This window comes from Achroia grisella, unplaced genomic scaffold (assembly GCF_030625045.1).
Source record: "Achroia grisella isolate CSIRO2021 unplaced genomic scaffold, CSIRO_AGI_Agris_v1 utg1080, whole genome shotgun sequence".
Lineage (NCBI taxonomy): Eukaryota > Metazoa > Arthropoda > Insecta > Lepidoptera > Pyralidae > Achroia > Achroia grisella.
The window spans coordinates 1524258-1537627 of NW_026712570.1; positions in this window are offsets into that span (position 1 = coordinate 1524258).

Below are 13370 nucleotides of genomic sequence, written 5' to 3' on the forward strand. Positions count from 1 at the left end.
TAAGGAAGAAGCAGATGATATTACTACCGACCCCAGATATGTTTCCATTATTGAAAAACTCGGCATCAAGCAGCGTCTATTTACATTAACATAATCGCGCATTCTTACCTTCTTTGGGTGACCAGGTCTCTCGTAGAAACAACTCATCCATAGAGCGGCTTGTCATACAGGGTAGGGTTGACAGCACTAGACCTCGTGGACGATCACCCATGCGATGGACCGAGCGAGTCAAATCAGCAGTAGGCGGTCCACTCCACGAGTGTAGAACTCCATAATGGCAGCCAGTAGGTAGGATTCCATTCTTGAAAAACTCGGCATTAAGCAACGTCTATTTACATGACCAGGGTGACCAGGTCTCTCGTAGAAACAACTCATCCATAGAGCGGCTTGTCATACAGGGTAGGGTTGACGGCACTAGACCTCGTGGACGACCACCCATGCGATGGACCGACGAAGTCACAGCAGCAGTAGGCGGTCCACTCCACGAGTGTAGAACTCCAGAATGGCAGCCAGTAGGTAGGATTCCATTCTTGAAAACTCGGCATCAAGCAGCGTCTATTTACATTAATACACTCGCGCATTCTTACCTTCTTTGGGTGACCAGGTCTCTCGTAGAAACAACTCATCCATAGAGCGGCTTGTCATACAGGGTTGACGGTACTAGACCTCGTGGACGACCACCCATGCGATGGACCGACGAAGTCACAGCAGCAGTAGGCGGTCCACTCCACGAGTGTACCAGAATGGCAGCGAGTAGGGAGAAGTGACGAGCTGTTGTACGCCGGATGACAACTGCCTTTCAGATGAGTGAAGAATCCAGTCGGATCCAAACGGATTTTGAAGCGGTTTTTTTTAAGATTCAAGAGGAAGGTTATTTACAATGCATGTACACCCGGGCGAAGCCGTCCATACAAATGTTGGTACCGTGCGAGGAATCGAACCCGTGATCATCGGAAGCAAAGCGGTATGCTAAATTTAAATATTCTAAACCGTAGTTCACGAACATTTCTGGTATTTTTAATGAAGATAATGTATATTTTTGCAGTTAATTGACAGTTTGTGTTGGCAAACAGTGTCTCCGTTGCAATCAGGCTAATTGTAGATGCCGCCTAATTGCAGACCGCAGCCCCAGCCGCGCTGATTAACATGTATACAATTCGTTAAGAATTTCTGAACTTAATTATTAAATATTATCTCTTATATACATATCAAATGTAGAACTACATATGTAGTTGATTCGTGCAACTTTGTCTGTATTACACTTACTTGAAGTTTATCATTATATTTCGTCCAATTTACATAATATATATATTTATATTATCTGTTTATATTATAATATAGCCTATATGTTATTTTGATGCATAAGCTATATTACTGTAAAGTTTTATCAAAATCAGTTCACTAGTTTTTGCGTGAAAGAGTAACAAACATTCATACTTACAAACTTTCGCGTTTATAAAATTACTAGAAACCTTAATATAAACCTTCCTCTTGAATCACTCTATATATAAAAAAACGATTCAAAATCCATTGCGTAGTTTTAAAGATTTAAGCATACATATGGACAGACAGCGACAGCGACTTTGTTTTATAGTACTCGTATGTAATGATAATGATTACGATTAAGACAAACTATATAGCCATATAGAATTAAAAGGCAGGTGAAACCGCCAGGCACAACTAGTAAACTATGATTAGAAGACACTGAATCTGCCACAGATTACGCATCCCATCGAATGGTCAAAGTAATCAGTCATCTGGTAAATTTAGTCCACCCATACTGATTGGCGCTGTACCTCTAGCTTATCCAGTGTTGCCAATTTGACATATTTTATGCTAATTTGCCATATTTTACAGTATTTAGCATATTTCTGTGTCATTTAGCATATAACATATTTTTTAGCATATTTTGACCATGAAATAAAAGTATTCTAATAATAACACTTTTGCAGATTTATCACAATTAGCGATATCGTTAATGTCTCTACCACATTCTAACACAGAAATTGAACGAGTTTTCAGTCAAATGAATCTAGTTAAAAACACACTTCGCAACCGTTTATCAAAAAAACTCTACATGCCATTTTATACATCGGTTTAAAGAGGGCAGAGAAATGTTGTTATTATACCGTCCCGGATGACGCACTGCGACCTATAGCTATCATGAAGAGTTTCGGCAATGAAGTTTCCACATTTACATCAGCAGCATCCGTCCAAGATGATGATCAATATATTGATATCTACGAAAACATTTTTTAAATTGATTAATACAAAAAATCTTAGATTTTGTTGATTATTAAAGATTTACAATTAAGTGACGTTTTATTTGACATTGGAAAATGTTAGCATAATTTTAAGAGCGATTTGGCATATTTTGTAGTAGTCGTGTTGGCAACACTGAGCTTATCTGTGCTTCAACTAAAAGGGATTGATGACTAGACATTGGGAACTTTATCTTTCTTTTACTCCTTTTATTCATATAAATAACATTTGTCTGTTTGTAATATTGAAATAACAGTTTTTGACTACAGGCATATGAATATAAATACGGTAAATACACCAAAAATAACACTTTTTAAAATTTTTGTCTGTCTGTCTGTTTGTTCCGGCTAATCTCTGAAATGGCTGGACCGATTTTGACGGGACTTTTATTGGCAGGTAGCTAACGTAATAAGCAGTAACTTAGTCTACTTTTATTTTAGAAAAATAAAGTTAATAAAAATTGATTATGACCTCTTATATTAATAAATGATAATAAAATTGACTATGACCTCTTACATTAATAAATGATAATAAAAATTGATTTTGAATTAAATAGTGACATTAATTTTGATGGCAAAATAACGGTCAGTCATACTGGAAAAAAACTGTAGATACTTTTTATAAATAGCAGCTTGGTTAAAATAAAAATCAAGTTACTTTACCCGTACTTTAAATTTGAATTATTGATGTTTTTGTTTTCTCCAAAAAAAAATATGTTTATTCATTAATTTTCCATTTCATTTCCTATAAAAAAGTGACAGACAGTGGAAAAACAAAACTGATTTTAATTAAAATTTGTTACCGCTTTCCTTAAATTATAATTACAAATAAGATGCCCGTAATCAAAGACAAATTTACATTTACATTGCTTTTTAATAAAAGTCTAGTCAAGACTGTATTGGAAAAACATTATAGGGTTCTGTAGACAAGAGCTCATATTGCATCTGAAATACCATATATATACATGTACTAGCTGTGCCCGCGGCTGCGTGAAATCTGCGTGAAATCTATAGCCTACGAGCTGTCTCGGCAAACGTTGTTTTGCCATATAAATTAATAACGCTATAAAATATAGGGGTTGGTGATAGAAGGTTGAAAGAAAACTTAGAGGCATACCTCTAAGTGGTAAGGAAATGACCGATTTTTATGAAATTTTATATGCATATCCAGTAGGTCTGAGTGAATGACAAATTCTTGGTTTGTCACCAAGTTTCAAGGGGAAACCACGTGGAGCTCAACCTGACAAAGGTTTTTTTTATGGATGATAATGGAATGGTGCACCCGCCTGCGCTAACGGTTTACGCTGGCGGGGCACCAGTGGAGGATGATAAGATGAGCATGAGGTCAGGTCAGTTAGCCCATCGTGACAAATTCACCATGAATTTATCACGATGGTTTCCAGGAGGTCAAACTGACATGGTACATTGCATCAGATCAGCAGTCCACATTACTAACAATTCCCTTCCTTTAGCTGTATTACCGCTTAACTTGGGTCTAGATGGCGCTGTGTGAATTGTCCTGAGATTATTATTATTATATCGATACTTAATAGGGTATGGCTATTAATCACAAATGGGTCATTAAATAATTGATTTATCGGGTGATTAGTCTATAATAATTAATAGGAACCGCTTGGACGGATGTCTACGATACAAATTTACATCTAAAACTAGTATTACTGTCATGCTAAATATAATACTATAATATATATAATACTTAGCTCATTTAATGTTAGACATAGTCACCTATATGAATATACACATTGTAAATAAAATGGCTCTTTAAAAATATAATAATAATAATAATCTCAGCACAATTTACACAGTGCCATCTAGTCCCAAGTTAAGCTCACTAAAGCTTGTGTTATGGGTACTAGATAACTGAAACAAGTACATAGATTTTTTTTTTCTTAAATACATACATGTTATACATAGAATACCACAGTAACTACACACACACACACAAACACACACATTACACAATATATATTCAAACTAACACATGGATATTAAAACAAATATGCCTCTTGTAAACTTTTTTTTTTATTCTAATAAGTAACCTTGGCTTTAGTTTATAATATTAGTTATCTAATGTCTTAAATAATATAAAAAAAACAAACACATCATATGACAATGTATATGGAAGAGCGGGATGTACCTGACACTAGCATTTCTATGCTTACTAGGTCGTCCCAACACTATGTTATTGTAACTGAATTGTTTTAAAAGAAATAAACATTTTTTCATTTTTCATTTTCATAGAAAACACTCAGACCGATACAAACAATCATACTCATGAAAACAAATGTTTGTGCTACCTAGGGCGTCAAATTTATTCAAATAAATATACATTGAAGCATTTTTGAATAGTCATCACATTTTGTCTAATCTACCGCTCATTCGGAAAGCTGTCTCATCACAAGAAGAACAAGCAAGAAACTTGCGTGTTGCTCTTTTAAATAATTTTATGCTTACTTTACATTTTTAAGTTGAAGGTGAATACAATTAGCACTAATTCAATTATATACTCAAATAGAGAAAATATTAAATACACAACCAACTGGTTGATCAACTAAATAAGAGTAAATTAATCGTAGTGATTAAACCAGACCAGTCTCAAGCAGGCCATGAGCCAATGAGCGGTAGATTAGAAAAAATGTGATGACTATTTAAAAGTGCTTGTAAATGTAAGTTTATTTGAATAAATTATTTTCTATTCTATTCTAGCTATTATGTAACGGTTGTGTTATGTATGTATTTGCCACGCACAACCACATTGTGGAATCACCTTCCAGCATGGTATTTCCGAACCGATACGATATTGAAACCTTCAAGAACAGAGCTTATTCCTTTTTAAAAGGCCGACAACGTACTTGCATTTCCACTGGTGTTGTGGGTGCTCATGGGCGGCGGTAATCACTTACCATCAGGTGAGACGTATGCTCGTTTGTCCCCTGCCATTTGGCTGTCAATAAAACTTTCTATACTCGCCTATCGCCCTCGCCTTCTATGAATTTTCGGATACTTCCTCGGCGTGCCTTTGTCGAGTTGCAGTGACAAAGTGTGTCTCTTTATATTGAATATGTAATGCCGTACAGCGTCAGCGATACAATATTCAACCGAGATACTAGCTGCATTTACACTTTGTCTGCCGTTTTCAGATCTGTGGCTCGATATAATGAGATCTGGAAAGTGTACCGTTTGTGCAATCGCCGAGGAATATATTCTTTGTGCAAATGATTGAAGGAATAGGGATTTTTTGTACTTACTATATATATACTAGCTGAACGACAAACGTATTTTACATATATGTATATAATAATAATAATAATAATAATTCCGGATTCCGGGATTCCGAGGCGGCTCACTCCCGGGAAAGATGCAGAAAGCGGTGCTCTTAGATTCTGCCCGCATTGTACGCCGGTTTCTCTCCCTGGGGCCCTGAACCCCGGCCGACTGTGCTTCTACCCGGGGTATGTTGCCATCTCCTCTCCTTAAGAGGGGAGATGAGAATATTTGGAAAAAAAAAAATAATCTCAGGACAATTCACACAGCGCCATCTAGATCCAAGTTAAGCTAGCTGAAGCTTGTGTTATGGGTACTAGATAACTGATACATATACATAGATATTTTTTTTTGTAAATTCATATATATTATACATAGAAAACACCCAGACCGATACAAACAATCATACTCGTGAATACAAATGTTTGTGCCGTGCGAGGAATCGAACCCGCGACCATCGGAAGTAAAACTGTGTGCTCAACCACTAGACCACCGAGGCCGTCAATAATAATCTGGAGCCTCCTTAGTCCTCAACCCTCATTATAGCTGATGTCAGTTGAAACGTGATAAATAGCACATTAGTTAAATTAAAACGGTTTTCGATCCGCGCTCACGGTTTAATGTTCTATCCGGGTGCCTTTTATTTAATTTATGATTATTTCAATTATATGGATCGGGCGTCGCGACGCTCGGGACTTCTGGAATGTTCCCATTGCGACTTCACTAATCACTAGCGCTGACCCGCGACTTCGCTCGCATTGGTTCAAAAGTATTTGTTATTTTAAATAAAAAATATTGTGACTTTATTAATCACTTGCTTTTACCGGCTTCGCTCGCATTGAATCAAAAATATTTTTTCCAATAAATAGTATCCTATTATCATTCTAATATCTCCAAGAACATGTGTACAAAATTTCATGATGATCGGTTCAGTAGTATAATTTATATTTATATATTTTTATACCTCATATGTGTCTTATTTTATTGTTATCAGCTCCGGTTTTTGGAGAGCAGTGGGGCTCAAGATGGCGGCTTATGAACAGTGACGAGTCACAAAAAGGGAATACGAGCAGCCGGCAAACGGAACGGACGAGTTGTGCGCATCCGTTTAATATCCACATTTTTATAATTGCTTGATATGAAATCACGCCATCCCGAGGAAATACATAATCAACTCTGGAGAAGTTATACACTATACAAGTTTTGACAATAGATTTTGTGAGGAAAATAATATTAATAGTAATCCAAGATAAATTAAACAGCATCATCTAGTCCCAAGCGAAGCAGAGTTTGTGTTATGAGTTGTTGTTACTCTTTTACTCAAAAAGTACTGAACGAATTTCTATGAAACTTTGCAGTAATATATTTTATACATAAGAATAACACGTAGGCTATAATATAAAAAGGTATTATCAATCGCGAGTCAACTAGTAGTATATAAGTTCTCCTGGCTTAAAACAAATGTTTCATAACGTAAAATTTAACAATGTGAAAGTTAGTTGAAAAATTTTAATTTAAAAAAAAAGTTTATCTGTCTCTCTGTTACTATTTTACGACTAAATGGCTGCGCAGATCGTAATGATATTTGATACGGAGCTAGATGGTATCACGAGTACGGTTATAGACTATGTTTTATCTACACCTAGCTATTCGACCCGGCTTCGTACAGGTATACATGTATTGTATTATATGTATAAACCTTCCTCTTGAATCACTCTATCTATTAAAAAACCGCTTCAAAATCCGTTGCATAGTTCTAATAATTTAAGCATACATAGGGACGGACAGACAGCGACAGCGACTTTGTTTTGTACTATGTAATGATGAAAAAGCAGACAAAGCCGCGTATAGCAAGTTAATCATATATATAAAAACAGTTATTACACGAATATATAACCATAACATCAGATCGAGTTCATGATTAGTTGTACAAGTAACTCCACTTACAGTTGTTTATGTGAAGTACATTGTTGATACCTGTAACGAATTCCTAAGTTAATAAGATACAAAGTTTGTATGGAATCCATCGTTGTTGTTAGCTAATTTGGTAATCTTCAATTTTTCCTTGAAGCTTTCCTATTACTACCACACTGCTGGCAACGGTAGATAGGTATATCTTATGGTAAAGTAAATAAGTAACCTATTCGTTGCCTTTTTTTTTATTTTATTTGTTTCTCTAACACTATTCTTTCTTATTAACTTCAGCTGCGATTTGATACAGCAGAAGTTTTCGTGGGGCTAGTTGTGTTTCACTAGGTGTATGTTATATATTTATATAGATGACACATATTTACATTATTTATATATGAAATATTTATATGTACATATATATGTTAATTTTATATATAATATATTTTATGTATTTATGCATTTATAGACATAAGTCTATTTGCGTGCTATTTACCTTTTTGAAATTATTCACTATTGTTTTAGCAAGTGCATCATAAGAAGCCAGAGTTTCCGGCTACGTAATAATACTGGTTAACTTGTAATGGGACTCAATTTTATGCATTCGGTACACTTGTTCATAGTCGTAACGGGCTCTTCCGAAAATAGGACAATTACTGAAGAGATATTCAAATGGTTGCTCACTATCTCCATCACTCCGACAATTCATACTGCCCATCAGTATGAATTGTCGGTGATGTGAAAGCGCATGACATAACTCTTGACGTATCTGTGTCCAGTGAGAACTTGACTGAGATGAAAGGAGCGTTCTGTTCTGGAGAAGAGTTTTCTTATATTGTTGAGATGGGGGAGGAGCTTCCTGGTGTGTGAGCATTGCTCAGTAGACATATACCTCTTTTCCCATGTAAGAAGACTCATACGACAGTGGAAATTTATAGTAATCAGGAGCTTTATGTAGGCAACTGGCCTCTCCAGCGGCCGCATCTGCAACCTCGTTGCCTACAATACCCATATGACTTCTGACCCAAACAATGTTAATGGGATTGATTGATGCATGATGAAGATCTTGATGAATGCGTGAAACAATTGGATGGGTATTGCTGCGATTCTGAATGGCTTTGATTGATGATAAAGAATCAGAGTATATGACTGTATGTGAGTATTGGTGAGTAATTGCCCATTCACAGGCCCGGAATATTGCAAGCAACTCAGCCTGATACACACTGCAGCTAGAATGCAGCATAAATTTCTTTCCAGTGACAGGTACAGTGGCTTTTGGATTGCAACACAAAAAGGCCCCTCCGACCTTCCCAGTGTCCTGTTTGCTGCCATCAGTGTATATGGCCACTGTGTCTGGTCTTACAAAGTCATTTGCTTTCTCCTGGTTATCAGCAAAATGGAGGGGGATGGTAACTCTTGACGCAGGGTGCAATAGTTTGTGCAATGGGGTGGGTTTTTCTAGTGTTATATTCGTAGGTAAAGGATCAGTAGTACCCAATAGTCGAGTTCTTTCTACATTTGCCACTTCCCAGATTTTTAAATCTAGTGGAGTGAACTGCGCCAATGATAGTGCGGCTATGGTCGATACAGTTCGAAATCCTTTTATAGCTTTGAGGGCAAAACTTCTTTGCACACTCTCTAGTGTCTTGCGGTTGCATCTTTTCGTAGATAATATATTTGAAAAGAAGTTTGAGGATTGTTGCCAATGGGCATATAGCTCGTAGAACAGATGGTCGTTGGGTCAGTAAAGTCCTCGAGTGGCGACCGCGGACCGGAAGACGCAACGTGGGAAGGCCTCCAGCAAGGTGGACCGACGATCTGGTCAAGATCGCTGGAAGGTATAGGATGCGAGCAGCGCAGGACTGACCGTCGTGGAGATCTTTGTTCAGCAGTGGACGTCTTCCGGGCTGAGATGATAATGATGATGAGGATTGTTAGTGATGTGAATTCTTGACCCTAGCAATGTACCCCGTCAGGTTGACCTTCATGCGGTTTTCTCTGTAACCTATCATAATAAATTCCTAATAAATTTGTCAAGAATGATTCTTCTTCAGGCGTTCACTTTTGGCAGAGAGGACGTGGCTTTCATGATGATCTTGTGGTATAGTATTGTTGGGGTCCTTGGTGACAGAGCTCCTTGCAATTTACCTCCACCTGGTACAGTCTTTGGCTGCACGAGAACATTGTACAATGGACTGCTATGTAGCCGTTCTTATAATGTCAAGAATGATAAAAATACTTACGTTTTTTTTAAATTCCTTACTAATATTTTAAATGCGAAAGTAAATCAAATATTTTTCCTTTATTTAGTCAAGGTCACTAGAACGTCCGAACGAAGTCGCGGGCACAGCTTGTACATACACGATATACTGTAAGGATGAATATGTACTTAGTAAGTAAGTAGTATATAAGGATTGATTATTATAATAAACGAGGTAGTATACACTCAAACGTACCTATCATTTGCCTAACAAGCACCACCCTTATATGGCGGCCCTACCACCCTTATATGAATATATAATTTTTTTTTCAGGACAATCCACACAGCGCCATCTAGACCCAAGTTGAGGTAGCTAAAGCTTGTGTTATGGATACTAGATAACTGATACAAATACATAGATAATTTTTTTTCGTAAATACATACATATTATACATAGAAAACACCCAGACCGATACAAACAATCATACTCATGAATATTTTACATCTATATGAAGTAACCCGCGACCATCGGACGTAAAGCGGTGTGCTAAACCACTAGACCACCGAGGTCGTCAAAATATGTATCATAATAATTAATTATTAGAATAATCAATCCTTATATACTATTATACTTACTTACTAAGTAAGTATAAGTTCATCCTTACAATAAATAGAAAACACTTAGACAATACTTTTAGGATAATTAGAGTCTGAAGATTAAGAATTTAGGAAAGATCTAGAAGAAGGTATAAATATGCAAAAAGATATAATTGTAATTTCATTTGAGTGACATTAAAAACCAAAGTAAATTCTTTTCTATATTATGAAACAAGCTGTACCTGAGAATTCCTCCGCTTGAAATTTAACTTTATCGTTCTAAAATAGAGGTAGCCTAACTTACTCCTTACTACATCAGCTACCTGCAAAAAAAGTCCCGTTAAAATCGGTCCATCCATTTCAGAGATAAGCCGGAACAAACAGACAGACAGACAAAAATTGTAAAAAATGTTATTTTGGTGTATGTACCTCATTTATATTCATATGCATGTAGTAAAAAACTGTTTTAAAATGTTACAAACAGGCACTCCAATTTTATTTATATATATAGATTTTGACTGATCAGTAAGGTACTATACCTTTCCTATCTGTTAGTGATTCCCAAAGTGGTCTATATCGACCCCCAGGGGTCTATCACAAGGGGTCTACGACAGTGGTCATCTTGTTGTTTTTAACACTAAACTTTCCTACAGTTAGAAATTTACTAAAAATTAATACCAGGTAACCAAAACCGAAAAATATGGCAAGGGGTCTACGATACAAAAAGATTTGGGAAGCAATAGATAAACCACTATTGCTGTTATTATTATTATTTCCTATGAACATAACGTCGTCAGCTGTAGGTGCAACTAGTAGGCCACAAGTGGATCTTACCTCGTTTACAGGACCATCTTAAAATGGGATTCGTTTCATTGTCTTTTTCTATCTTTGTGAACGAGGAGTTTAGTATAGATAGTATATTACCGGATCGTTACCCAAGATCCGGCTTAATATTGGTTCAAACGCGTCCCGTGATTGAACCTCGAGTCCGACCACAGACCTACCGAATTTGTTTTACTCGAACAGTTTATAAACTTACATAAACAAATATATAGATGACGATGGATAAAAATTGCCTTCATCTGTTTAGATTTATTTTCTTCTAATAGTAAATTCGCGTATTGTATTAGTTACCATACTTCTCCGTACCGGTTGAAAAATGTTTTCGGTAATTTTATATGTATATTCGCTAGGTCATTGTGGGTGGGTGAGAATAGGTTGATATCTATTTTTTATACCAGTTACTAAGGAGGGTCTGACCCAAAAATCTTATTTTTATTTTTGGACAAGATTTTCATTTCAAGTTATTTATTATACGGCATTAAAATATATATATATATAGAACCCTAAATTATCACTCTTCTATTATCACCCCCTATTTTTTAGTTTTTTTCGGTAAAGCGTTATTAATTTATATGGCAATGAAAATATAAATAGTCTTCATTCAATGATATTATTCAGAAGGAAATTTTATAAAAGATCGTCTGCTTGGATATCTTGATCTCTAACTTTTCTGTTGTTAAAGATTTGATTTGTAAACAATGTTCAATTATTTACAATCAGTGAAATTACAGGGAATTGAGAATACTTTAGTCTTAGCGAACGACAGCATATGAATACCTTGCATATTATATGTACATCACAGAGCCAAAAGAAATAAAAACTTAGCGACACTGAATAATTAGCAGGTCTCTGATCTGATTTAGGGTAACCGCACAGTAAAGACCAACATTGACAAAACAGAAGTCACAGTTACGTCGCCGAAACACAACACTAGTCTTCCAAGCTATGTCCGAGCTCTAATGATGCCATGTACTGAGACGAAAAACGCGTCGCAATATAGATGTAGAATTGTATAGTGGTCAGAATTTGATCACCAATAAAGAAGGTCGTAACGCTTCCAGTAGCGTATTTCACATTGAAATGTTCACACAAGCGAATGTTATAGCGGAATTAAACAAAATAATGTAAATGTATTAAGTAAATAAGTTGTTTAGTCGATTTATTCAAATTGAGTACTCCTCCTAGATTTGGTTGGGCAGAGAGAGAAACACTGGTGTTTAACCTACACCCGGATCACAAATCCCAGGAATAGCTTGGAGTTCCCTCTCTGCCACACACTGGTCTCGGCACCCGCACGGTGAATCTATGGCATGTTAAGAATTTCATCGCTAGAAGAAAGTCAAATTATAATTCTTCAAAAAATAGCATATCGGTAATTTCCTACCTATTATTAATCGCATTTGCGACTATCCGGTCAAACGCAGTGAGCCTACACAGATCTGCACAGAGAATTTGAACTGAAAATTAGATTGTGATGTCATTATGGGAAATAAAAACTTTTTTGTGATCTCACATATGCTATTTGAGGTCTCATACATGCTAATGTTAGCGGTATTAAACAAAATGGTATAAATTCATTAGGTAAAGAAGTTGTTTAGTCGATTTATTCAAATTAAGTAAGTACTCCTACCAGATTTAGTCGGAGAGAGAGAGAAACATGAGTGTTGAATCTACACCCGGGTCACAAATTCCAGGAACTGCTTCAAGTTTCCTCTCTGCCACACGATAGACCCGGTAGATTCGCCGTGCGGGTATCTATTGGATGCTAAGTTCGTTTCTAGAAAAAAAAACGTTGAGGTCTTAAAAAAATTGTGTGATTTTAATCGCATTTGTGTCATTTTAGTCAAATTTTAATTCTTCAAAAAATGGCGTATCGATATATTCCTACCTATTATTAATCGCATTTGCGACTATCCGATCGAACGCAGTGAGCCTACACAGATCGGCGCAGAGAGTTTGAACTCAAAATTAGGTTGTGATGCCATTATGGGAAATAAAAACTTTTTTATGTCCGCAGAAGTATTCGGACTTAATATAAAGTATTAGGGGAGTGATGAATTGGGGCAGAGATTATGGGGATATTTTAACATCATTGGAGTTGAAAGTAGACTCGTAAACCTAATTACTGTGGACGTAATTTTATACGAAGATAAATTCATTAGATATTTTTTGCTTGTCCTTTTATTAATTATGTCTTCCGTATTTATTTAGAGTACGACTGCGTAGTATTGTTATTGAAATAGAAATACTGTTTATTCATATAAACTTTATTAAAA